This window comes from Schistocerca serialis, chromosome 4 (assembly GCF_023864345.2).
Source record: "Schistocerca serialis cubense isolate TAMUIC-IGC-003099 chromosome 4, iqSchSeri2.2, whole genome shotgun sequence".
Classification (NCBI taxonomy): Eukaryota; Metazoa; Arthropoda; class Insecta; order Orthoptera; family Acrididae; genus Schistocerca; species Schistocerca serialis.
In genome coordinates this window covers 416,398,041-416,403,040 of record NC_064641.1, presented here as the reverse complement: position 1 = coordinate 416,403,040, position 5,000 = coordinate 416,398,041, and the positions used below count along the sequence as shown (strand labels likewise).

The following is a 5,000-nucleotide window of genomic DNA, read 5'->3' as shown; positions in this document are numbered from 1 at the left end:
CGGGCTTGCCTGCTTTAAGCACTCTAATTTGTTCAAAGTAAACGTGCCGGCCCACCGAGACACTCAATAAAGAGCACCCTGGTAGGATTTCAACGGGGTCCGCCTCGGGACGCACGAGCACGCACGAGGCGGTCGCACGCCTTCGGCTCGCCCCACCGGCAGGACGTCCCACGATACATGCCAGTTAAACACCGACGGGCGGTGAACCAACAGCGTGGGACACAAATCCAACTACGAGCTTTTTAACCGCAACAACTTTAATATACGCTATTGGAGCTGGAATTACCGCGGCTGCTGGCACCAGACTTGCCCTCCAATAGATACTCGATAAAGGATTTAAAGTGTACTCATTCCGATTACGGGGCATCGGATGAGTCCCGTATCGTTATTTTTCGTCACTACCTCCCCGTGCCGGGAGTGGGTAATTTGCGCGCCTGCTGCCTTCCTTGGATGTGGTAGCCGTTTCTCAGGCTCCCTCTCCGGAATCGAACCCTGATTCCCCGTTACCCGTTACAACCATGGTAGGCGCAGAACCTACCATCGACAGTTGATAAGGCAGACATTTGAAAGATGCGTCGCCGGTACGAGGACCGTGCGATCAGCCCAAAGTTATTCAGAGTCACCAAGGCAAACGGACCGGACGAGCCGACCGATTGGTTTTGATCTAATAAAAGCGTCCCTTCCATCTCTGGTCGGGACTCTGTTTGCATGTATTAGCTCTAAAATTACCACAGTTATCCAAGTAACGTGGGTACGATCTAAGGAACCATAACTGATTTAATGAGCCATTCGCGGTTTCACCTTAATGCGGATTGTACTGAGACATGCATGGCTTAATCTTTGAGACAAGCATATGACTACTGGCAGGATCAACCAGGGAGCTGCGTCAACTAGAGCTGAGCAGCCGGCTGCCCGGGAGTGTGTCCCGGGGGCCCGCGCGAACATGCAAGCGTCCGCTCAATTATTCTGCAAACAGGAGGAGGCTGATCTCCCCTGCACAACACACCTCGAAACCCTCTCAGGTCCCGGCGGCGCGCAGCGCCGTCCTAAGTACTTGGTCGGGTTCGAGAGAGGCGCAATCGCCCGGAGTTAGGCGAGTAGACGCTTTAGGTGCGACCACCCGTGCTCCCAACTGAGCTTGCCGCTGCCGACAGAGGCCCGGGAGCGTGCTGTCGTGGCATTGCCGGCGGGAGACAACATGCGCCACCTACGGTGACCGGCAGCTCCAACGCCAGCGCCACAGAAGGACAAAAGCCCCACTTGGGTGCCGAAGCGAACTCTCCCAGCACAGCGCACGCGCCAACACGTCCGCACAGCTGCGATACAAACCACCTGCGAGAACCGCTGGGGCGACCGAGCAGCAGACGGGGTCGCGGCGCCGAGCGCCGGGCGGCGGCGCATCCTCAGCGCACACAGTCCTCAATCGGACCAGCACACTGCAGATGGCCACCGCGCTTCGCACCGGGCCCGCGAGGACCTACTTTGGCCGCAAGGCGCCACGAGCAGGGGGCGCCGGCGCGCAGCTGCGCCGCCCGCCGCGTCCGTCGGCCGGCGCGCCTGCCACTGGCCGCCCCCACCAGCCGGCTGTAGCGCGTCCGCCCACGCAGCGCGCTGCCTGCACGCCAGGCGGCCCCCCCTCACCGGCGGGGGACGGTCCCACCAAGCCACCGCCGCGTATCGCTTCACACCCACATGCCATTCACGTTCGTGGGCATGGTGGGTATCGCTGAAACAACCGGTTAATAGCTCAACCGATCGTCGCCATCACTGATTCACCTCTAGCGAGAACACCAGCAAACGTAGACGTTCATCGCCATTTGCAACTTCGAGTATTGCATGCCTGTGTCAGGTGTCACAACACACTTCGTCTGCCCACACACACGCAACAAACTATATTGCGACGGTTGCGGTTAGGCAACACTACACTACTTTCACGAGTCGCATAACAATTACAGAGCAGGTTAAGGCGCAAAGTGCGTCAGGTTAAGGCGCAATGTAGGTTAGGTTAAGGCGCAATGTAGGTTAGGTTAAGGCGCAATGTAGGTTAGGTTAAGGCGCAATGTTGGTTAGGTTAAGGCACAACGTAGGTTAGGTTAAGGCACAAATTGGGTTAGGTTAAGGCACAAATTGGGTTAGGTTAAGGCACAAATTGGGTTAGGTTAAGGCACAAATTGGGTTAGGTTAAGGCACAAATTGGGTTAGGTTAAGGCACAAATTGGGTTAGGTTAAGGCACACATTGGGTTAGGTTAAGGCACACATTGGGTTAGGTTAAGGCACACATTGGGTTAGGTTAAGGCACAAATTGGGTTAGGTTAAGGTACAACGTGGGTTAGGTTAAGGCACAATGTGGGTTAGGTTAAGGCACAACATGGGTTAGGTTAAGGCACAACATGGGTTAGGTTAAGGCACAACGTAGGTTAGGTTAAGGCACAACGTAGGTTAGGTTAAGGCACAACGTAGGTTAGGTTAAGGCACAACGTAGGTTAAGTTAAGGCACAACGTACGTTAGGTTAAGGCGCAAATTGGGTTAGGTTAAGGCACAAATTGGGTTAGGTTAAGGCACAAATTGGGTTAGGTTAAGGCACAAATTGGGTTAGGTTAAGGCACAAATTGGGTTAGGTTAAGGCACACATTGGGTTAGGTTAAGGCACAAATTGGGTTAGGTTAAGGCACAAATTGGGTTAGGTTAAGGCACAAATTGGGTTAGGTTAAGGCACAAATTGGGTTAGGTTAAGGCACAAATTGGGTTAGGTTAAGGTACAACGTGGGTTAGGTTAAGGCACAACGTGGGTTAGGTTAAGGTACAACGTGGGTTAGGTTAAGGCACTACGTGGGTTAGGTTAAGGCACTATGTGGGTTAGGTTAAGGCACAACATGGGTTAGGTTAAGGCACAACATGGGTTAGGTTAAGGCACAACATGGGTTAGGTTAAGGCAGAACATGGGTTAGGTTAAGGCACAACATGGGTTAGGTTAAGGCACAACATGGGTTAGGATAAGGCACAACATGGGTTAGGTTAAAGCACAACATGGGTTAGGTTAAGGCACAACATGGGTTAGGTTAATGCACAACATGGGTTAGGTTAAGGCACAACATGGGTTAGGTTAAGGCACAACATGGGTTAGGTTAAGGCACAACATGGGTTAGGTTAAGGCACAACATGGGTTAGGTTAAGGCACAACATGGGTTAGGTTAAGGCACAACATGGGTTAGGTTAAGGCACAACATGGGTTAGGTTAAGGCACAACGTGGGTTAGGTTAAGGCACAACATGGGTTAGGTTAAGGCAAAACATGGGTTAGGTTAAGGCACAACATGGGTTAGGTTAAGCCACAACGTAGGTTAGGTTAAGGCACAACGTAGGTTAGGTTAAGGCACAACGTAGGTTAGGTTAAGGCACAACGTAGGTTAGGTTAAGGCACAACGTAGGTTAGGTTAAAGCGCAAATTGGGTTAGGTTAAGGCACAAATTGGGTTAGGTTAAGGCACAAATTGGGTTAGGTTAAGGCACAAATTGGGTTAGGTTAAGGCACAAATTGGGTTAGGTTAAGGCACACATTGGGTTAGGTTAAGGCACACATTGGGTTAGGTTAAGGCACACATTGGGTTAGGTTGAGGCACAAATTGGCTTAGGTTAAGGCACAAATTGGGTTAGGTTAAGGCACAAATTGGGTTAGGTTAAGGCACAAATTGGGTTAGGTTAAGGCACAAATTGGGTTAGGTGAAGGTACAACGTGGGTTCGGTTAAGGCACAACGTGGGTTAGGTTCAGGCACTACGTGGGTTAGGTTAAGGCACTACGTGGGTTAGGTTAAGGCACTACTTGGGTTAGGTTAAGGCACTATGTGGGTTAGGTTAAGGCACAACATGGGTTAGGTTAAGGCACAACATGGGTTAGGTTAAGGCACAACATGGGTTAGGTTAAGGCACAACATGGGTTAGGTTAAGGCACAACATGGGTTAGGTTAAGGCACAACATGGGTTAGGTTAAGGCACAACGTGGGTTAGGTTAAGGCACAACATGGGTTAGGTTAAGGCACAACATGGGTTAGGTTAAGGCACAACATGGGTTAGGTTAAGGCACAACGTAGGTTAGGTTAAGGCACAACGTAGGTTAGGTTAAGGCACAACGTAGGTTAGGTTAAGGCACATCGTAGGTTAGGTTAAGGCACAACGTAGGTTAGGTTAAGGCGCAAATTGGGTTAGGTTAAGGCACAAATTGGGTTAGGTTAAGGCACAAATTGGGTTAGGTTAAGGCACAAATTGGGTTAGGTTAAGGCACAAATTGGGTTAGGTTAAGGCACACATTGGGTTAGGTTAAGGCAAAAATTGGGTTAGGTTAAGGCACAAATTGGGTTAGGTTAAGGCACAAATTGGGTTAGGTTAAGGCACAAATTGGGTTAGGTTAAGGCACAAATTGGGTTAGGTTAAGGTACAACGTGGGTTAGGTTAAGGCACAACGTGGGTTAGGTTAAGGCACTACGTGGGTTAGATTAAGGCACTACGTGGGTTAGGTTAAGGCACTATGTGGGTTAGGTTAAGGCACAACATGGGTTAGGTTAAGGCACAACATGGGTTAGGTAAAGGCACAACATGGGTTAGGTTAAGGCACAACATGGGTTAGGTTAAGGCACAACATGGGTTAGGTTAAGGCACAACATGGGTTAGGTTAAGGCACAACATGGGTTAGGTTAAGGCGCAACAGGGGTTAGGTTAAGGCACAACATGGGTTAGGTTAAGGCACAACATGGGTTAGTTTAAGGCACAACGTAGGTTAGGTTAAGGCACAACGTAGGTTAGGTTAAGGCACAACGTAGGTTAGGTTAAGGTACAACGTAGGTTAGGTTAAGGTACAACATAGGTTAGGTTAAGGTACAACATAGGTTAGGTTCAGGTACAATATAGGTTAGGTTCAGGTACAATATAGGTTAGGTTCAGATACACGTTGTTGTAAGGAAAGGTGTATTTGGGGGGGGGGCGGCAGGTCCGTTGATAGTGATTA

At 50.1% G+C, this 5,000-nt stretch overlaps 1 non-coding gene across 1 annotated transcript in view; it reads right to left on the bottom strand.

The window, feature by feature from the left end:
* The window catches only part of LOC126476931 (small subunit ribosomal RNA), a 1,909-nt gene extending 1,029 nt beyond the window's left edge, over nt 1-880 (bottom strand). The window contains exon 1 of the ribosomal RNA XR_007587363.1: nt 1-880. This exon is cut by the window's left edge and continues 1,029 nt beyond it. This is a non-coding gene — a ribosomal RNA (small subunit ribosomal RNA).
* Nucleotides 881-5,000: the final 4,120 nt, after the last annotated feature.